The sequence below is a fragment of the Triturus cristatus genome, chromosome 11, assembly GCF_964204655.1.
Source record: "Triturus cristatus chromosome 11, aTriCri1.1, whole genome shotgun sequence".
NCBI lineage: Eukaryota > Metazoa > Chordata > Amphibia > Caudata > Salamandridae > Triturus > Triturus cristatus.
In genome coordinates, this window is record NC_140594.1 from 840,137,875 (window position 1) to 840,158,609 (window position 20,735).

Genomic DNA, 20,735 nt, shown 5'->3' on the forward strand with positions numbered 1-20,735 from the left:
TAAAACCGGCACAGCTTCCACCCACCTCCCTGCTTGACTCCGATGCGGCTGAGGTGGGTGTAACAGACTCCGATGCAGTACAAAAGCTCAGATACCCAGCAGCATTGGAGAGGCACAGCGGGATGGCAGCCCTCACACCTTCCACCCTTGATGAGCTGTTAAGAGGTGCTTGAAAGTGACTGAGAGGGAGGGGCTGCAGCTTCAAGCGCAGGGGCATCTATTCAGATGCAAACAGCCCTGAATGCGTCATGTCTCTGCAATTTAGAGGGGCCTCACACATTCCCTTTCTGCCCAGGGCCCCAAACATCCTAGAACCGGCCCTGATTACCCCGAGGCAGCACGTGGTTCTCTTCACAGAGCTTAATTACTGTCATTAAATTGCAAGCAAACCTCGGTTCTGCAAACATGCAGTCTATAATGTAATAAAATAAAGAAATGGCACAATCGCACCCCCACTGATTAACAAAGTATGGAGGACAATCAGTTAAATCAGTTCTCTTGGAGTATCTCCTTTAAGTACTGTACACCACAGTGGGGGATGGCACAACGAACATTTTGGAAAGAGAGCGTGTCTTCTCGTTGTCTTGTCCAGGAGGGCGTGAGGAGCCCTACCCCACCCTGGAAGAGACCAAGATGATACTTGAATACTGCATGCCCATCCCTGTGCCCACCCTGGTGGATCCTGTTCCCCCTCTTGTGATGGCTCCTGCCCCCCCCCTCCCAACCAGTGATGGCTCCTGTCCCCCCATGTGGTGGCTCCTGTCGCCCCCCCCCTGCCTTTGATGGCTCCTGTCCCCCCTGTGGTGGATCCTGTCTCTGCCCTGGGTGGCTTCTGCCCCAGTCCTGGAATGGCTCCTGAAGCGAGGGTGGAGTTCTTGATGGGCCTCTTCTCAAAAAGGCTCAGCTCAAAATTAATATGAAAAGGTGGGCGAGTAAGTAAGTGAAGGGATGGGTGGATGGCAGGATGAATTAGTGAAAGGGTGAAGGGATGAATGAAAGATTGAATAGATGGAGAATGAGAGAGGATGGATGGATTGATGAGTGAGTGGAAGGATGGATGAGAGAAAAGGTAAATAGCTGGCTGTATGGGTGGAAGGGTAGCTGGATGGGTGAATGGATGAGTGAAAGGATGGATGAGTGAAAGGATGGATGAGTGAAAGGATGGATGATGAGTGAGTGAGTGAATGGATGGACGGATGAGTGAAAGGGTGGATGTAAGGATGGATGAGTGAGTGAAAGGGAGGGTAGATGGACAAAAGGATGAATAAATGAGTGAAGGAGTGAAAGGATAGATGGATGAGAGAGAGGATGGATGAGTGATAGGGTCAATGGATGGATTCATGAGTGGATGAGTAGATGGATGGGTGGGTGGATGGATGGAAGGAAGGATGGCTAAGTGAAAGGGTCGATGGAGAGAGAAAGGGAGGATGGATGGATGACTGAAAGGGTGGATGGGTGGAAGGATGAGTGACTGGGTGACTGGGTGGATGGATGGATGAGTAAGTGAAAGGATGGCTGGATGGGTGAAAGGGTAAATGGCTGGATGAATGAGTGAATGGATGGATGGGTAGAAGAGTTGATGGATGAGTGTACAGATGGATAGGGTGAAAGGGTGGATGGATGATGGATGGATGAGTGAAAGGATGGATGAAGGCATGGATGAGTGAAATGATAGATGGAAGGATACATGATGGATAGGTTTGCAAATGGTCGAATATGTGGGCTTACTTATATACTATTGCACGTCCTCCTCTGATGTGTCTGTAAAACGTAACTATTGTCCTGAAGTTTTGTCCTGAATTTTGACCTCCTGTCCTGAATTTGTGTCCTGAATTTTGACCCTTTGTCCTGAATTTTTACACTCACCGTCCTGAATTTGCACCAATGCCAGTTGGTCACCCTACTGGAAAGTGCACAAGGTTGTCCCTGTCCCCCCCCAGAATTTTAATGTCTCCTACGCCCCTGCACGCGCAGGAAGTAGCTGGTGGCAAATGGAATGCGCATGGTTGTGGTGGCAAATGGAATGCGCATGGTTGTGGTGGCAAATGGAATGCGCATGGTTGTGCGCGTAACCGCCACCCGATCCGCCTGGGAAGCCTTTGGGAGCATTTTCGGAAGCCCCTACATAAGTCTCGCTAAACGTTCGCTTACGCGATAGCCAGGCGAGACCTCAAAAGGACCCGCCGTGAAACGCCGCTACTATACAGACGAGTTACATACAAGCCAATCAAGGTGTTTTGTTTTCTGCTCCAGTTCTTAACACTAAAGTTGTTAATTATAAGTAAACGGTGTCCTGGTTTCGGTTTTATACCGCGCAATGATAACATGGATTTTTCATTCTGCTCGGTAACTGCCCGTGTTATTTAGTTTGTTACTCTTACCTTCCGACTGTTTGGCTGATTTATAAAAAGTCAGGGCTACTGGAATTATGCGATTGATCGGCCGGAATATAGTACACAATATGCTTAAACTACGTAACGTGATCTGGGGCAATGTGGTACCGCAATGGGTGTTTCACGGTAGCTGTTCAAATTCAGTAACCGATTGATGTCCTTATGTGGGCCGAAACATGTTTCGAGCGTTTTTCCAGAAGCGTTGGTTTCGTTGTTTACATGGGGCCTTGAACATTGACGACAGCTCTAGAAAGCGCAGGTAAGGGGGCTGCGGGGAAAGTTGGGCACGTAGAGGGATTTTTGAACAGCAACTTTACTCATTTTCAACATATATTGAGACGTGTCTATAACGTTCCACGTATGGTCGGAATCGAGTCCTATGCGCCTCAACATTAACGCAGGGAGGGGCCAGAAGCTATTCCACATTGGATGAGGGCAACGACTCCCCATCTTCCCACAGAGATGGTGCATTCAGAGTAGCACCAGTCTTTTCCCAGAACGAATGTATGATCACATGTTCGAAAGTAACTGTAAAGTATATAACTATCAGAGTTGTATGGGGTTGGCTGTTCTGATCACTACTCATCCCCCCACCACCCCCCGGAAACGAGGTACTCTGTATTTGTAGAGGCTCAATTTATTTTATTTTTATTTTAAAAGTTTTATATAGCGCTAGCTTGACCCGTTGGTATCAGAGCGCTTTACATACATACTGTAAAGGAAAACAGACGGAAATTGCATTGCATAGTAGGCAGGCAGTAAGGAAGCAAAACCAGGGATAAAAAAAAATACAGCATGGAAGATAAGGTGGTTAACACAGTCCGGTAACCAACTATCCTTGGATGTTAAGAGAGAGGAGTAAACTCTGATATAACAGTCTAAGTTAGTTGACGTTGGTCAGGAAATAATTTGTTAAGGAGATGGATTTTCAGGTCCCTTTTGAAACAGGAGAAGGAGGGGTTGCATCTGAGGACTCCAGGGAGAGCATTCCACATCCTGGGAGCGTTGCCAGAGAACGATCGGTATTGTGTGGTTTTCTTATTCAGTTTCGGAGGAATAAGAAGGAGTGAGTTGGAGCTACTCAGCAATCTGGATTGACCTGCTCTTACCAGTTTGTTGTTCAGGTAGTTAGGGGCCGGAGAGTGAAGGTTTTTTTTGTATGTGATGCAGGCCAGTTTGTAAAAACCATTCCCTTCCATTGGAAGCCAGTTGAGGGAGTTGAGACCTGGAGTGATTTGATCAAATCTTTTTACTCCAGATAAGAGTCGAGCGGCCATGTTCAACACTGCCCTTAGAGGGGCTAGGTGAGCTTTTGGAGTCCCTGTTAGGATGACGTTCTCGTAGTCGATTTTAGAGAGAACTAGGGATTGGACTACTGTCTTAAGGTCATCATGGGGAAGAAAAGGTTTCAATTTCTTGAGGTGTTTTAGAGAGAAAAGAGCACTTTTTGCAGAGTTTTTGATATGGGCCTCCAAAGATAAGTTCTTGTCAAGGGGTATGCCTAGAGACTTAACTAAGTCAGATAGGACGATGGGGCAGTTTAGGGCGACCAGATTCTTGAGCCACTCTTGGATTGGACGATGGTTGCCTTTTGACGAGAATAGGATTAGTTCTGTTTTATCTGGATTGAGTTTTAAGTGGTTAGCGTTGAACCAAGTTTGGATCTCGGTTAGAGTGGCATTGAGGTGTTGGATGTCGCTGGGAGACTTGATTTTGAAATAGATTTGGGTGTCATCAGCGTAAAGGTGGTAATTCACTCCATCTTCTTTCAAGATGATTGTGAGGGGCTCCATGAAAAGATTGGAGAGGATCGAGCCTTGCTGGACCCCAAGTGTGACTTTTGTTGGCTTCGAGAGAGAGGAATTGATTTTAATTTGTTGCGAGCGGTGTTGAAGGAAGGAGGTGAACCATTTTAGTACTGTGCCATTGATGCCGGGGCGCTTCGACATGGTCTCCAGAAGCGCTGGATGATTTACTGTGTCGAATGCCGCAGATAGGTCAATAAGGATGAGTAGGCAGGCATCACCTTCATCTAAAGCCTTGTGAATATCATCAGTGACGTTGAGCATAGTTGTTTCCGTGCTACAGCCTTTCCTGAATCCTGATTGAAAGGTGTCGAGGAGGTTGAACTCATCAATGTGTTTATTGAGTTGGTGCAGAACGCATTTTTCCAATGTTTTTGCAAGGAATGGGAGGTTGGAGATAGGTCTGAGGTTGTTGAGATTATTAGGGTCGGCCCTTGGTTTTTTGAGAATGGGTGTGATTTGTCCAAGTTGAAGGGAGTCTTGGACACAGCCTGAGGTGAGAGATGCGTTGATGGTTTTTGTCCAGAAAGGGGATATGGTGTGGTTAAATTATTTTACGATTATGGATGGGATGGAGTCCATAGTGTGGGAGGAAGGTTTTAGGTTAGAAATTATACTGAAAACCTCATTTTCTGACATTAGCTCAAAGTCGGACCAATGCGCATTGTTTTTTAGCTGGAGGCACACCTGATTGTCCTTGGTAAAAACTCTTTCTGAATGATCAGTGGTGGTTATAGTGGGGCAGGTTAAGAGGGAAGGAGGGTTAGAGGTTTGGATGAAGGATTGATCAATTTTCTAGACTTTATTTGTGAAGAAGGAGGCAATTTCTTCACAACGCTCATTGGTGGCTTTGATTTATTCAGAGGGAGTGCAGTTAGTTTGGCTTTTGACAATGTTGAAGAGTTCTCTCGGTCTGTTTTTTGCCAGATCTAGTTGGCTGCGGAAGAAAGATGCCTTTTCACTGAAAATGTGTTTTTTGTATGCTTGCCGAGCAGATCTAAGTTGCGCTAGGTGTAAGGTCGAGGGGTTTAATCTCCAAGACCTTTCCGTTTGTCTGAGTTGACGCTTTTCCTCATTCAGTCCCACGTTAAATCAGGGTTTAGATTTGGTTCGCCTCAATTGTTTGAGTTTGAGAGGAGCTACTTGGTCTAGAACCTCTGTCATTTTTGAGTTAAAGTCAGTAGTGAGGTCATCGGCCGTCGATGATGAGGGTTGGAGTTGAAGATGGGCATGAATCTTGGATTCGAGTTCAGATAAAGGGATTGCTTTGATATTTCTGGTCCAGTGTTTAGGTTTGTCATCACGAATAGGTTGGTGGAAGACAAGTGCATCAATCTTGAACAGAATGAGGTGGTGGTCGGACCAGTCAATAGGGGAAATCGCTGTCAGAGAGACCAGATCATTGTTGGGAATGATCGCATCCAGTGTTGCACCTTTGATGTGAGTTGGTTTATTGCAGAGTTGTTTGAGGTTATATATTTCAAGTAGGTTGGATAGGTTCTGGGCAGTGGAGTCTTCTGGGTCATTCCAGTGGATATTGAGGTCACCCAGGAACACGTCTTTAGTGTCTGTCATGGAGAACCGTGATATTAGGTCTGTTAGTTCTTCGGGGAAAAGGGTACGCTCTCCAGGAGGATGGTAGATGGTGTGGAATTTGATGGGTGAGGTGCCCTTGGCATTGAGTTCGACACCCAGGTATTCTGCAGGTTTAAGTTTGGTAATCTGTATTCCTGCCTTGTAATTATGGCTAGTCCACCCCCCGTTTTGATCGGTCTGTCTTGTCTGATGATGGTGTACCCTGGAGGGGTGAGAATGTCAAGAATGGGTGTGGAGTGGACATTGAGAAAGGATTCAGTGAGGAAAGCGATGTCAATTTCTTCAGTGAGTAGAGCTTCAGCAATGTCTGTGGCGTGTTGTACTGCTGATCTGCAGTTGAGGAGCATGCAAGAGAGAGGACGGGGAGCCTCGATGTTGGGGGGAGTAAGGTGGATAGAGGAGTATTGATCAGGAGGTCTAGGCGAGTGGACATTTTTAGGGATTCTGTTAGTGCAGATAATAACAGGGATGGGGAAAGAGGCTGACTTCTGTCTCAAAGTGAGGTAAGAGTCGTTGGTCTCATCAGGTTTCAGTATCGAAAAGGGTTGGCGATCCCGGTTGGGTCGAAGTGCCTGACTTGCTGACGGACTGGAGGGACGAGGGATGCACTGAGGGGCCAAGGGAGCGGTATTGAGTGGGGTGGGAGGAAATCTACCCGGGGAGAGGGAGCACGGCGGCTTGGACCTGTTGAGAAGATCTTGTTGTAAGTATAGGAAATCAGCAGCAAGGGAGTTAATTTTCAGCTCCATTCTGTTCAGTTGCTGTGCTATTGAGCTAAAAACGTTTAATGTTTTAGGCAGGGGCCGAGAATGACTTGGGTCTTTGGAGGGAGAGTGAACAGGGGTCGGGGATTGGACATCATCAGTGGGGTTAGGAGAGGGGAGAGGTTGGACGCAGGGAGCCGGATTAGTAATGCTCCCATTCAAGGGGTTCAAAGGAGGAGTCGAGGGTCTACTGTCCAAGTGAGGAGGGAGAGAAATTCTAGGTAAGAAGTCAGATTTCCGGGAAATGTCAATGAGATTAGCGGTGGAGGCAGGTTGTGTATGTGGGTGTGCGACAGCGGAGGGGGAGCGTGTAGTGATAATAGGGTCGAATGAGTTTAAAGGATTGGTGACGATGTTGGTCATGGGGATGTCGTGGGGGTTGTCAGTGAGGTAATCGCTGGAGACCGGTTGTGTCTGTGGATGTGGGACATCGGCGGGGGAGTGTGCAGTGGTAGTAGGGGGGAGAGATACCACTGGATTGGAGATGACGTTGGACATGGGGGAAGTAAGGGTCGGGGGAAAAGGGTCTTTGTTGGAGGAAGAGGTAGTTTATGAGGGACGGTTCAGATTATCACGGGTCGAGCGGAGAGTGCCTGTGGGGATTTCGGTCACGGGAGGGAAGAGGTTAGAGTCCGAGCTGTCAAGATCTAGATCGGCCTTGTGGTGTTTGTTAATAGGGAGTTTGTTGTTCCTGGTTTGTTCAGTAGATGTAATAGTTGTGGGTGTTTGGTGTCGGAGAATAATGATAGGGGTAGTGTGATTATAGTGAGTGATGGTGGATGTCCATGAATTGGAGAGAGGTTCCTCAGGGCGGGGAGATGGGATCAGTTCCACGTTATTAGTAAGGGTGATAGTGGGTTGGGGAGATATGGTTTGACGGCTCAGTTGAGTTAACAAGGAAAGAAGTGTGGGGAAGTGGCGGTCAAAAGTGGTGAGGTGCGGGTCGGTGGCCTGTATGAGAATGGTTCCAGTTCTGTAGATGGAGATGGTGAGTTCCCCTTTGAAGGTCGGGGAGATGGAAGTGGAGATTTTTTCACCATAGAGAATGATTACTGACTTGGCAACTTGAAGGTGAAGAGGGAAGGTGTTTTTCCATTTAGCCGGGCGATTTGTGTAGAAAATGAAGTTAGTTTTCGTGTTGCCGTTGGTCGCTGTGTGGTAGTTATCTACAGTGAGTGTTTCCCGGTGTTGTTTTAGATTACTATGCTTGAAGGTTTTTTTTGCATTACTGGTCATTTTGTCTGGGTAGTTAATGGACCAATAGTTTGGTCCGTAGCGCACAAGATTCGCGTTCCGGGTGGTGTAAAGTGGGCGCATGGTTGAATGGTAGAAATTCCGAGATACAATCAGGACTCAGGCCGAAGAAGAAATGCCGAGGCACAGTCCAGAATCAAGCATAAGGCAGGCAGGTAGTTATCATACAATTATATGCAGTTTATACACTAAACTTTAAAGTGCCATATTAACTGCAGTGTAAAACATTTCTAGCAGTGTATCTCCTAAATCACAAGAGGTCAGGGCCCCACCAACCGTGTTTTTACAGTATCTGCTGTTCCTTCAGGGGGGTGAGGGTGCAGTGCAGGCCTCTCAAGCCTGGGCGAGAACCTCAAGCAAACTCCAGGTCCGCACCTGGACCAAGACTCGTCGGGCACTCCAGCTAGCCGAGCCCTCACCCATCGGTAGTGCCACCTGGGCCACACTCGAAAACAAAGGTCCAGCCTCACCGTGAGCCGCAGTCCTCACCATCGATCCAGGGATGCGGAGAAAACCAACGACCTGCCGGGGTACCTCTCCTGTCCCTTCATTGAAGCGTCCCGGCCACTGGCAGTGAGTCCTCATTCAGATAGGTTCCCCAGCATGGGTCGAATGTTCCGATATCGGCTCGGGGGTCCAATGTACAGGATGCGAGGCCAAACAAGGATTACAGCTCGCTTGAGCAATCCTCGTCCTCGGAGCTCCCTCCTGGAGCTCCTCACCATCTGGCGGCCATGGTGGATGACATTTACTTTCCCAACCTCATAGCATTACTTTCCTCAGGACTCCTGACACTACCCCTAACCTTTGACACCAAGACGTCTCACCTGCGCCAAGCTGTGAGGTCTCCGCGCGCACTCCAAGGTCGTGAAGGGCACTGCCGGCTTGCTTCCGAAGACCCTGCTGAGAGCGCCTGGGTCCGCAGCTATCCCGCACCGCAACATCTTTAATCGTCGAAGGGTGCTGGAATTGTTCAAATCACAGAGGCACAAGGGCTTCGATGCCTCGTCAGGGGTAGTAAGCGCTACATAAAAATGTAGTCGGTGGGATCGATCAGATGTTATTACAGACTATTGATTATACAGCAAAGCACTCCCACTTTGACCCAAGCGTTAACACTGTAACTTATTATGTACATGCCAAATCCTCAGCATACAGCAAAACAAGAAGAGGTGGGCTCCCCCTCGTCAGCATGGGGCTGCCAGTCCAGAGGGTCAAAGAGCACAGGGGTCACGCGGTAGTACCTCACAGACCATCCGGTTACTTCACCCACTTGTCCCCAATTCCAGACCACAGCGGCCGTGCAGTTCGCAGCTAGCTTGCCCCACCCTACACGTAGAGCGCCAGCAGGGGACAAGGTCGTAGATGGGGGCACTTCTGTGCGTTCCTATGCCTAAATCAGCTGCAGCAGCAAGAGCACAGCTGCCACGAGATAGTCTGGTGCAGTCTCTCCCAATAGCCCGCTAAAATGCAGCCTCTGCAAAACAAGGTTACTCAACAGGGGGAAGCAAGTGAGGGATTCAGCAAGTCTAGCCCTGCGTTGGTAAGCACACTGGTATGCACTGTTGGGGTGGAGAGGCCGATCCAGAGGCCGCTCCAGACCGCTTTGTAGCACCTTTAGCAAGGAAGTCCTTGATGGAAGCCTCTTTCTTCGGCCTGAACGTTGTCATTCTGCTCATGCCCAGTTCACAATACGGTGAGAATCAGCTCAACCAGTGTACCGTATTTTCCCACTCTGCTCATTGTTTCGGACAAGTAGCTTGGTGTCATGACCGGCTAGCTATGACCCCAGGACGTTGACAAAGTCTCTCCCCGCAATGTAAGGGATGAAGCTCCTGTCCGCTGCTCAGGGTTAGGGCCTCTGAATTGCACATATGACGGGGACCTCCAACCTATCAAGCCCCACCAGCTCACCACGGGTCCAAACTCGGTCATACATAAGTGGCGGCACGGCCCCAGGGCAGCAATCTTTCCAAACACAGTACTTGATGGAGGGAGGGGGCAAGCCCCAGCACAATCAGCCAAATCTCTGCGGGATCTCGCACCCCCCCCTTGAATGACACGCACCTACCGGTGCTCTCCGTCTTACCGCTGGGATCCAGGCGCTGCCGCACTCCAGAGAGAGCCGTTTCCAAGTCAACAGCACCTGGCCAGCGCAGCCTCCAAACTGGCGTTAGTCAGCCTCTTCCAGCGCTCCAGCAACACCCAGTGCCCGTCGCCCTGCGGCCGCGCCCTCTGCCGCTCCATACAGCGCCGACGGCACTCGGGCCCAGCGGGGATCGGCTCTGCTCTATCTAGATCCGGGCATCACCAAGACGGTCGCCGTGGTTCTCTTGGCACTTTCTCCAATCGCACGCCAGCTGTCCATGTCGCACCTTCCTTGCGGTCACGGTCCCCCGCACCGGGACTCCCGACTCGCTCTGCCTCAGTGAGGGCCTCCCTCTCCCAACAGTCCAGTGGAGCCCCTCTCAGCACAAATGAAAGGTCTTCAGTCGTAGCTTTACGTCTCCATCACCTCTCAGCAGGGGTTGCCCCTGCCCCGAACGTCAGTTGCATGGCCTGTATGACGTCGCATACAATATTCCCCAGGAGGGCAGATGGCAGTCCCACTTCCACTTGGCCCCACCAGAGTTTCTAGTGATCAGCGCCCTACCAGCACACTCCTTTTCCAGGCACAGTTCAGGGCAGGGTGAGTGCAGGCCGAGATGGTGGCTATGTTTTTATCGTGGCGGGGCTTCCGAGCACCTCATGCATACCTGGGGTATAGCCGAGTGGGAAACACGTGCTCAGGGACTGCAGCAGCACAGTGGACGGCTCTACTTTAGTCCCCACGGCCTTCTACCTTCACCGTAGGCTCCCCGGAGCCGCTGCGCGTCCTGCCGCAATTGACTGTTTCTCGAAAACTACCCAGCAGTGGAATCCCCAGGAGTCTTTTATCTTAGATGCGCTATGCGTGGATGTCTCTGGATAGGGACCCTGTTCGGATATTGCCCAGAAATAAGTCTTTGTTAAGAGGCTTAAGACTAAAGCCAGAACGCGTTGGGTGATCCAAAAGTAACACCAACAACTGAATCTTGTAGCCTATAAATCAGCCCCCCAGTGTTTCCGGCCTGTAGTGTCACATTTTACGGCAAAAAGCTACATTTGCGATCCTAACTCCAAAATCTGCGCTATTTTTACGACGGACGTGTGTCTGTCACAAAAATACCGCTCGTTTCTTGTCTGTCACTACTGGACACACTGACAAGTCAGTCTGTGACCTGGCCGAGTGTCTAGCCACACTGTTCCTCGGAACAGCTGGGTGTCTGATGCCAGAGAGTGCATTACTAAATTAGAAAAAAAAACAGCTCTCACTGGCATCCGAAAACCATTAATCCAGTTTGCGCAGGGTAGCAGGGAGTTAATGGAGCGGCAGGGACACGCGACACTCGGGAGTGACGGCAATGTGGGTGAGGAGCAGGCTCGGCTCCAGGATTTTTTTTTGCGTGGGCCAAGGATGCATTTGGATGGGCCACTGCGGTCATAATTTGTTGCTTCTTGTGGTAGCCTACAAGCCCTAGATATCATATCTACTCACAAACAGTCACATGATACAATGGATCAATTCTGTATGTATACAGAGCATGTGGAGAGTTATTTGAAAGTAAGAGCAATGTCTGGACCTAAGTGTAAACACACACATTCCAACAGGCTAGGCTTCAACACATGTACTTCCAGGCCTAATTATCTACTTTTCTATCACCCCTCTTCTGTGCACCTTATCTCACAGCTGACCTTGTGCCCCAGCCCCATATCAGCCACCATCCAGCTCCACTTGCCTTATTCCTATAAAAAACATTAGTAAAATCACCTTCAAACTTAAAACATTGACTATAGCAGTAAATATAATTAGCACACACTTTAATATGTTCCACAATTGCCCTAATGACCCGAATGCTAATTAAATAAAACCAGAAAGACCATGACAGAACTGGCTATAGCGCTAATGCGACAGTCTTTTTTTGGCGCCCCACCAATTACCTCTCTCTCAGCGGATACCATTACTACCTCCAACAGTGCCATTCATATCTCTGTAGCGTCTCTCGTATGCATTTCATTTGTTGTATAGCGCTACTCATATCAGCGTAGGGTGTCACAGTACTTTACACCACGCACACATAATACAGAGACAATAAATCATACAAGTATGTAAATCAGTCTATAGGGAATGCTACATAAGCCAATCAGGATTACAAGGTGTAGGAATCACATGTCATCCATACTGGTGGGCAGTATATTTTAAGAGGGTTTGGGCTGGGGAAGCACATACTCAGGATTTAAAGCATACCACAGTGGTTGGGGGTTGGCTTCACTAATAAAAATGTGTATCGGCCCAAACTCTGTTTACCACCAATAAAGTGAGTGGGGCCCTTTTTACCAGAAAAGAGGGTAGGGCACCAAATAGACAAAGTCAAAAGAAGAGAAACCCCCTTACGGCAATAATAGACACCAAAACAATAACTCACATCAAATCCATTCAATCACCAGAATAAGACACCAAAACCCTCCGTAGGCCAAGTGTTACAAGTTTAAAAGTATTTATTTTCATTAAAACAAGTTCATTTCAATTCATCATACCATCATCATTAACAATAAAAAATTCTAGGATTGAACAGAAAATAAAAACTATGATCAAATGCTTAAAAAACCAGAAAGGATTAAGAAACAATTCCACAGCAAAAGCACATATTATGAACTGGGGAAAACCATGCAAGAAAAATACTTTCTTGTCGATAAAGAAAGCACAGACATTAGATCCAGTTCATTCATTCTCCTTAGGACAGTAATTAAAGATACTTGATTTGTTTGAATGACAAATGTCTTCACAATCTACAGTCTGGCTTCTTAGTCTTGCGTCGACGCTTTTCGGTGGATATAACTGATTAGAAACCACCTTCCTCAGGACAAGAATAAACTCCTGCCAAATATACTCTTTTTATTAAAAACTATATCTGTATCCGAGATACTGTGCAACGTCAGATAGGATGCAGGTAAGGAACCTTGCAAAAGCTTGAACAGGGGACTAATGTCACTCCTTGGAGCCGTGCTTAACAACTGGCTTCTAAATCTGCCTTGTCAAAAAATGGGGGGAATTAGAGGTTCATGGTTAGGTTCACCCTCCAGCAGTATATGTATCAAAGAACAACTGAGCTAGTCAAGTTAAAAGAACCTAACCTAGGGGGATGGGAGGTGCCAGAAAACAACTCGATTCTGAAATACACCAATTAAAGAAAAAGGAAAAGATTGTCCTTTTCTTGAGTCCCCTCACTCACCAGGGTTTCCCCACGGTGACATGCTTCATCATTGGGGTCCTCCCAGTCCTCTACGGACTGAGGCGTGCTGCGACTTGCGAATTACGTAGGAGCACTAAAAGATCAGACTATGTGTAGTGCAAGTGAAAGAGTGGAGTGGGATTTAAAAATAATCAGCTAGTGGGCCAAATAAACTTTATTGATGCTCTTAGCTGATAGGTTTAAAAATGGGGTGATATGCTAAGGCCCCTAGCTATATTGAATAGATGTGCCTAGCATATGGTCTGGTCAACTAGTTTCGAGCTTCCCCAGCTCTTCTTCAGGACAACACCGGGACCAGCCCAGTGTGACAGTGCCACTCCTAGTTAACCTAAGTAAGGTGCAAAATGTGAGACGCTGCAACTATAAGGCATGCGTAACAGTTGATACATACGTAATGTACGTCAGGCAATTTCTGTAGGATATAATAAGACAAATATTAATTGGAGAAAAAAGTTCATATGTACTGTTATCCATAATAATTGTGAGCACACTACACCCAAGTGTACAATCACTTCAGTCTCTGATGTGCCTCTTTGTGGGTTTTAAAAAAAGAAAGGAACATTAAATCGCTTTCTCCATGCCGGCGTTTTGTGCTGAAAAGTGATTGGAGATTTTACAAGTTATCCACAAAAAACTAACGTGTCTGACACAACAATTAACAGACATACACAAACATACAAATGACGTAAATAAGCATTACATACTTTTTAAAAGACAATAATATGCCTCATGGTCAACGGAGGGGGAGTGGCGATCTTGTACATCTGTAGTGTAATAAATGTGAGGAGGTCTATGATGGTCCGAGTGAGACTGCTTATAAGAACCCAGTAGGGTTGAGGCCATTGCAGTGGATATCAATATCATGTGAATTGTCCCCAGGGTATATCATCGTTCAAACCATTGCTGTCAGAGCGTAGCTTGAAAACCCATCGTTGTTCTTTCTCGTGTAGTTTTTTCTCAATGTTTTGGTGATTATTTACGTGTTCCAGAATGACCCAATTGAGGTCATTAGGTGTGTGCTGTTTTTCCAAAAAATGAGTAGTCATTTGGGTGTTATTGCGTTTACACCTAAAATTACTCCGGTGTTCGATTATCCTGGTGTTTACCTTCCTTGTGGTCATCCCCACATAGTGAAGGTTGCAGACGCAGGAGATCAGGTATACCACCCCTGTCGTGTTGCAGTTGGTGAAGGATCGGAGGTTCCATGTCATTCCATTGTTGTAGGTTACTGTTTTTGTCACCTTGGTTAAATGACATACACTGCAGTTACTGCATGGGTAATGGCCCTCAGGTAGTGGATGTAACAAACGTAGAGGACCCATGGTTTTTGTGGGGTTGGGGCGAGTGTGGACTAGAAAGTCCCTCAGATTTTTAGCTTTTCGATGGCTGAACATAGGTTTTTGTAAATCTAAACCTCCACTGTTCAGGGTCCGCCAATGTTTCTTTATTATTTTGGTTACTTGGTTAGATGCAATATTAAAGGTGGTAATACAAATTTGTCTTTTGCGATCTGTGTGTCTGGTCTCAGGTTTATCTTCCAGAAGTGCCTCTCTGTTATTGTTTAAAGCTCTTTTTTGGGCTCTGGATACAAGATATTGTGGATATTGTCGTCGTAACAGTTTCTGAGATAAGTCATTAGTTTGAATGTTGTAGTCTTGGCGTGTAGTACAGTTGCGTCTCAGGCGCAAAAATTGTCCGAAAGGAAGATTGTCTTTCAGACTTCTGGGGTGGAAGCTATCATAGACTAGTAAGCAATTCCTTGCTGTGGGTTTGAAATGTGTAGTAGTGATTACACGTCCTTCATGTGCTATTATATTTAGATCTAGAAAGACCAGACTAGACTTACTCATAGTAAAAGTAAATTTCAGGAAAGGATCTTGTTGGTTTAGCCAGACTAGGAAGAACTCTGCTTCTTCTTCGTTCCCCTCCCAGATCAAGAGCACATCATCTATATACCTTTTCCATAATTTTATATGGTTGATGTGCGGGTTGTGCTGATGGAGAATTTTTAGTTTCTCAAGGTGGTATACGTAGAGTCCTGCTAAGCTCGGCGCGAATGTACTTCCCATGCTGGTACCGTGGGTTTGTTTGTACAAAATGTCATTAAATTGGAAAAAAATTTCAGTCAAAGCCAGGCGACAACATTCGAGGACCACATGTCTGGGTGTATGGTAGTCCCAGTTGCTTTGAAAAAGTACCTCCTCCAGGATATCCAAGGTATCTTTGTGTGGGAGACTAGTGTAGAGGCTCTCTACATCTAAACTAATCAGTATACTGGTTGTAGGGTTGAATTCAAGGTCCTTGATTAAACAAAGGACTGCCTTCGTGTCCTGTAGGTATGTTTCAGTGGCTTGGACCAAAGGTCTTAAGAATGCGTCTGCAAACTTAGATAGAGGTTCCAAAATGGAACCTATGCCTGATACTATTGGTCTACCAGGGGGCGCCTCCATTGACTTGTGTATTTTGGGAATTGTGTAAAAGTAAGGGATTATAGGTTTTTTGTTTTCCAGGAAATCCGCTTCTTTTTTACTTATCCACTCATTTGTCAAGGATTCCTCCACCAGGCTAGCAATCTCAATCCGTAGACGTTCTGTGGGGTCATGGTGTATTGCCAGATAGTTGCGTTCATCTGCCAACAGCCGTAGGCATTCTTTTTGATAGTCAGGGGTATTTTGTAGAACTATTGCCCCACCTTTATCCGCTGGTTTTATGGTTAGGTCTTTGTTATTTGAAAGTTGGTGAATAGCCTCTTGTTCGATTTTACTGGTATTATGAAATACTTTTATTGTTTTGGGGTCTAATTCTGTGACCTCCTTCAACACTGCTTTTTCAAAAGCTAGTAGTTCAATAGGAAGATTGTTGGATGGAGGAGTGAAATTGGATTTTTTATGTAGTTGTGGTCGTGGGGGTGTGGCGGGCTGGAATAACAGACGAGGAGGCCAGATATAGTGGGCTATAGTGCGTTTCTTTAATATATACAAGTTCCAGTATAGGGTTGAGAGTCACGGGAAATGGGGTGATGGTTCTCGTCTCGGTCGTCGCTGTCGCTGCTTCTGGTACGCTCCCTTCTCTTGGCGCTCTTCGGTGGTGGTAGACCGGGATAGGTGTTCCTCGGAGGACCGAAAGAGAAACAAACAGAGGAGCCGTCAGTCCTGCAGGGACTCTGCGGAAGATACCGTCCCCCGAGACCCACAATGTGATGAAGAGGAAACGGGCCGTGAGGGGGGGGGGTTAAGAAACGAGTCGAGGAGGGAAAGGGCAAGACTTAGTGCTGGAAAGGGTGCTCTGAAAGGGTTGTGAGAACACAGGACTTATATAGTGTAAACAGTGCTGTATAGTATTTACAAGGTGGTTGAACGTGACTGTAGAAGTGAGGGAGTTTATATACAAGGGGGGCTTCTATGGTCTTACACAGCGTAACTAATGAACTAGAATATGGGGGAAGGTACTCACACGCTCCGCCGTAACTCTCCTTTGAGTTACGGCCGCTCTTCAGCTACCTCCGGAGGACTCCACCAGTCTTCCGACCATTCCTCGAGGTCCCCACTTCCGTCTTCTCCTTCCTCCGTATCGCCAGTCGAGAGTTCCTGCCACGATCTTCCGACCCCTTCCTTCGTCTCAATTCCGCCTTTTCTGTTGTCGTCCACCTGGGAGGGGGAGGGACTTCCGGGGTACCGGTCGAATCCTTCCGGTCTGTTGTCACATCGGATTGGACCCTGTAAGAGAGAGAAGGGCGGGGTCTTCGTTGTCACGGACTCTTTGGAGATCATGTTGGTTGGCGTGTCCGGGAAGGGAGAACTCCGAAAAGGAGGTAATCCGGGTGGTACACGGGAGAGTTTGGGGTTCGGGGAAAAGGGTCCCTCACATCCCCTTTCCCTAGGTGTCTTTCGTGTACGGGGTGAGGACATGGGATACCGGGATAGGTAGTCTGCGTTCCCTTGTTCCACCCCCTTTCGGTGGATTGTGGTGAACCTGTATGGTTGTAGTGCAAGGAACCAGCGAAGGACCCGGTCGTTATGACCTTTGTTTCGAGCCATCCACTCCAGGGGGGCGTGGTCGGTGTAGATGGTGAATTCCCGACCTTCTAAGTAGTAACGGAGACTGTCCACCGCCCACTTAATAGCCAGAGCTTCTTTTTCTACCACAGCATAATTTCTCTCTCTGGGAAATAACTTCCTGCTGAGGTAGAGAATGGGTTTTTCGTTTCCATACGGGTCTTTTTGTGACAACACCGCCCCCAACCCCTGTTCCGAGGCGTCCGTCTGCAAAAGGAAGGCTCGTGTATAATCAGGACTCACTAGCACGGGATCTGAGGTCAACGCATGCTTAAGATCGGAAAAAGCCTGTAGTAACAAGGGGGCGGGGTGTCGGAGTAGGGTCTCAGTGTCTGTAGTTTTTTTCAGTAAGTCGGTGAGCGGTGCTGCCCTTTGAGAAAAGTTGGGCATGAACCTCCGATAATACCCTAAGAGGCCTAGGAAGGCACGGAGGTCCTTTTTCGTTGCAGGAAAGGGGAGGGAACGGATGGCTTCAGTTTTGGTATGTTGGGGTCGTATGAGGCCCTCATCTAGAAGGTACCCCAAGTAGTGGACTGTTTGAGCAGCTAGGGTGGTTTTAGCGGGATTGATCGTAAATCCGTATGACCCAAGAGAGGAGATGACTTTGTGAAGGTGGTCCAAGTGTTGTTTCCAGTCATCGCTATAGATGACGATGTCGTCTAGATATGCCCCCGCGTACCGGTTATGGGGTCGTAGGATGTGATTCATGGCTCGTTGGAAGGTGGCCGGAGCACCGTGTAGGCCGAAAGGGAGGACCAGGAACTGGTATAACCCCTCAGGAGTGGAAAACGCTGTTTTCTTCCTATCCTCTTTCCTGAGGGGTATCTGCCAATAGCCTTTACAGAGGTCCAGAGTGGAGATGAACTGGGCCTTCCCTATGCGTTCGATCATCTCATCGACACGCGGAAGGGGGTATGTGTCAAATGAGGATATCTTGTTGACTTCCCTGAAGTCAATGCAAAACCTGACGGACCCGTCAGGTTTGGGAACCAGGACGATCGGTGAGTTCCAATCGCTCGATGAGGGTTCTATGATGCCCATTTTCAGCATCTGTTCTATCTCCTGTTTTATGACAGCCCGACGGGCTTCAGGGACTCGATATGGCCTTTGTCTGACCACCTTTCCAGGTTCTGTGTGAATAGCGTGTTCGGTGATGGTCGTATGACCGGGTACCGAGGAAAACACCTGACGTAAGGGGTATAGATGCGTCATAAGGTCGTGACTTTGGTGGGACGGGAGCCCCGAATCTATACAGGCAGCAAAGGAGAGGGGTACCTGCTCCAAGGTGTTAGTGAGGACGGGACGTGGGCCTTCCCACTTTTTCAGCAGATTCACATGGAAGATCTGCTTGGTGGCTCGTGTTGGGTCCAGTTCCAACTCATAAGTGACAGGGGTTACCTGTCGAATCACGGAATATGGGCCTTGCCACTGCCCCAGGAGTTTATGGTCAGACGACGGCATCATTAACAGAACCAAGTCCCCCACGGAGAAGGTTCGGGTTTTTGTTCCCTTGTCGTATTGAACTTTTTGTTTGTTTTGGGCGTTCTCCAGGTTCTGGTGTACAATGTCTCTCATTAGGGCCAAATGGGTTTTCAGGTTGGATATGTATTCCGGGAGGGGCTGAGTACGGTTGGGTTCCGCTTCCCAGGCTTCTTGAGCCATATCCAACAGGGTACGTGGGGGTCGTCCGTATAGTAGCTCATAAGGTGAATAGCCGGTACTGCTCTGGGTTTTGCACCGAATAGCAAACAACGCTAGGGGTAGCATATCCTCCCACCTTTTTGCTTCCAACCCCAACAGTTTCTTAAGCGTTTGTTTCAGCGTTGCGTTGTAACGCTCCACCAGCTCATCGGTTTGAGGGTGGTATGCTGAGGTCCGTATCTGTTTGATCCCCAGTTGTGAACAGACCTGTTTCATCAGGGCGGATACAAAAGGTGTGCCCTGATCGGTTAGAATCTCCCGGGGAAATCCTACCCGAGAGAACACTGAGATAAGGGCTTTAGCTATGTTCTGGGTAGTCGGTTGTCGCAGGGGTACCGCCTCCGGGAAGCGAGTGGCATAGTCCACGAGGACTAGGGCATAGCGACAACCGCTACGAGAGGGTAACAAGGGGCCTATAATGTCCATCCCTACTCTGCTAAACGGGACATCAATGATAGGGAGAGGCAACAATGGTACCCTAGGGGGTCGATATCTACTGTTTTTTTGGCATACCAGGCATTCCCTGCAGTATGTTTTCACTTGTTGGTGGACCCCGGGCCAGTAGAATCTTTCCAGAATGGTTTGGCTGGTTTTTTCGTCGCCAAAATGTCCGCCCAAGAGATGGCTATGGGCGAGAAACAAGACCTTGTCACGGAAAGGGCCGGGAATCAGTAGTTGAGGCTTTTGTTGTGCCCCTCCCTTACGGTACAACAACCCCTTTTTTTTGTAAAAGTAGGGACCTACGGTAAGTGGGTCTTCTTGCTCTAACGCCGTAGCCCATGCTTCTTGTAGAACGGGATCCTCTTGTTGAGCCGCTCGGAATTCTTGGTCTATCTGCCAGGGATGTTCGTCCGGGATAGCTGGGAAGACGTCTACATAGTCTCTTTTCTCTTTTTTCTTCTGTGCTTTGGTTTTCGGGAGTTTGGGTTGGGTTAGGGGCGAGGAGAGCCCCTGAGGGAAGGGGGCTTCTTCCCACCAAGTGTTTAGGGCATCAGTTGTGTCCTGGAGTAGACCGGGCAGACCGGGATAGTCGCTCCCCAAGATGGCTTCTTCTGGAAGGGAGGGAACGAGACCTACTGTGAGGGTGGTTCCCGGATCCTTGGGATGTTGGACCTGGACTTGGGTGGTCGGATATTTCTTCGTGTCGCCGTGAACACATTGAATGGCGACCATCCCTGAGGGGGGGTCGACAGGGCTCTGCATGACCTGGGACCTGAGAACACTCTGTCTACACCCAGAGTCTGCCAGAGCGGTGAGAGTTTGTCCGTTTATTGTCACTGGACTATGGAACGAGGGCGGTCCGGTACTGGGAACGGAACAAACATAGTTTCGGGCCATACCAATCTCCATGGGTTCTTCCTTGTGGGGGCACGTTCGAGCGATATGTCCAAAACCCCCACAACCGTAACATTGAGGTCCCGGGTTGGTAGGACGTAGGGGTATCGGGGAAGGCATCAGGGAAGGCATCTGAGGGGTTAGTACGGGTCTTTTAGGCAGAAGAGGGCGGAGAGGTCTGATCCCTGTAGCGGGAGGGTGTCTCTGGGGATGGTCCTCTTTGACTCGTAGGTTCTCTTGGGCCCGACTGTATGCGCTTGCTATTTCTACCGCTGTGTCCAGAGAGAGACGGGCATGCTGACGTACCCACCGCTGGGTGCTGGGATGGAGAGAGGACAGGAATTGTTCTAAATGTATTTTCTCTAATATCTCCTCTTTAGTGGCTGTCTCCGGTTTCAGCCACCGCGCGGTCAGGTCCTTGATCCGAAACGATAAGGCTCGGGGAGTTTCCTGTGGTCGTTCCTTGACCTGTCGTAGCTTCACCCGGTAGGTCTCGGCA

At 48.2% G+C, this 20,735-nt stretch overlaps 1 protein-coding gene across 2 annotated transcripts in view; it reads left to right on the forward strand.

Moving 5' to 3' along the window:
• Positions 1–2,513: 2,513 nt before the first annotated feature.
• Positions 2,514–20,735, forward strand: part of PLEKHB2 (pleckstrin homology domain containing B2) — a 340,607-nt gene continuing 322,385 nt past the window's right edge. For both annotated transcript variants that reach the window (XM_085634619.1, XM_085634620.1), the window contains exon 1: positions 2,514–2,652. The gene's annotated coding sequence lies outside the window, so the exon portion shown is untranslated. The remainder of the gene's footprint in view (positions 2,653–20,735) is intronic.